Below are 446 nucleotides of genomic sequence, written 5' to 3'. Positions count from 1 at the left end.
ACTGAAAAGAGGATGCAAATTGTAGATCAGTCATTTTCATTCACTGTTTTAGCAGGATGGGCGTTGATGGAGTGCAGGCTGCATCCCCCCACACACGGCCCCTACTTGGCCTAAACAACCCTGTGTATAGTATGTCTGTCTTCTCTTAATGCTTCTTTTGAGTAATTTCAAATACTTGACTTCAGAAGAGACTGACACTAATATAAGGGCTCATTAGGTTTATGGTTAGCACTCTACAGGTATCACTGTTTGTAATTCAAGTGACTAACTGCATTGAAGCTGCAGCCCAACTAACACATTCCCAGGAATTAAAATGTAAAGCACAAGGAATATGTTGGTTTTGATTTGCTGGCTTCTTTTATAGAAAGGTATTGGGCCATATTTTACTCTAAAATATCTTTCTCAAAATGTTTCATAATTCCATGTCCTCTTAAATTTAACAAAAA

Source organism: Plecotus auritus (assembly GCF_963455305.1).
Source record: "Plecotus auritus genome assembly, chromosome: 6".
In the NCBI taxonomy this organism is placed as follows: Eukaryota; Metazoa; Chordata; class Mammalia; order Chiroptera; family Vespertilionidae; genus Plecotus; species Plecotus auritus.
Note: the sequence above shows the minus strand (reverse complement) of the source record.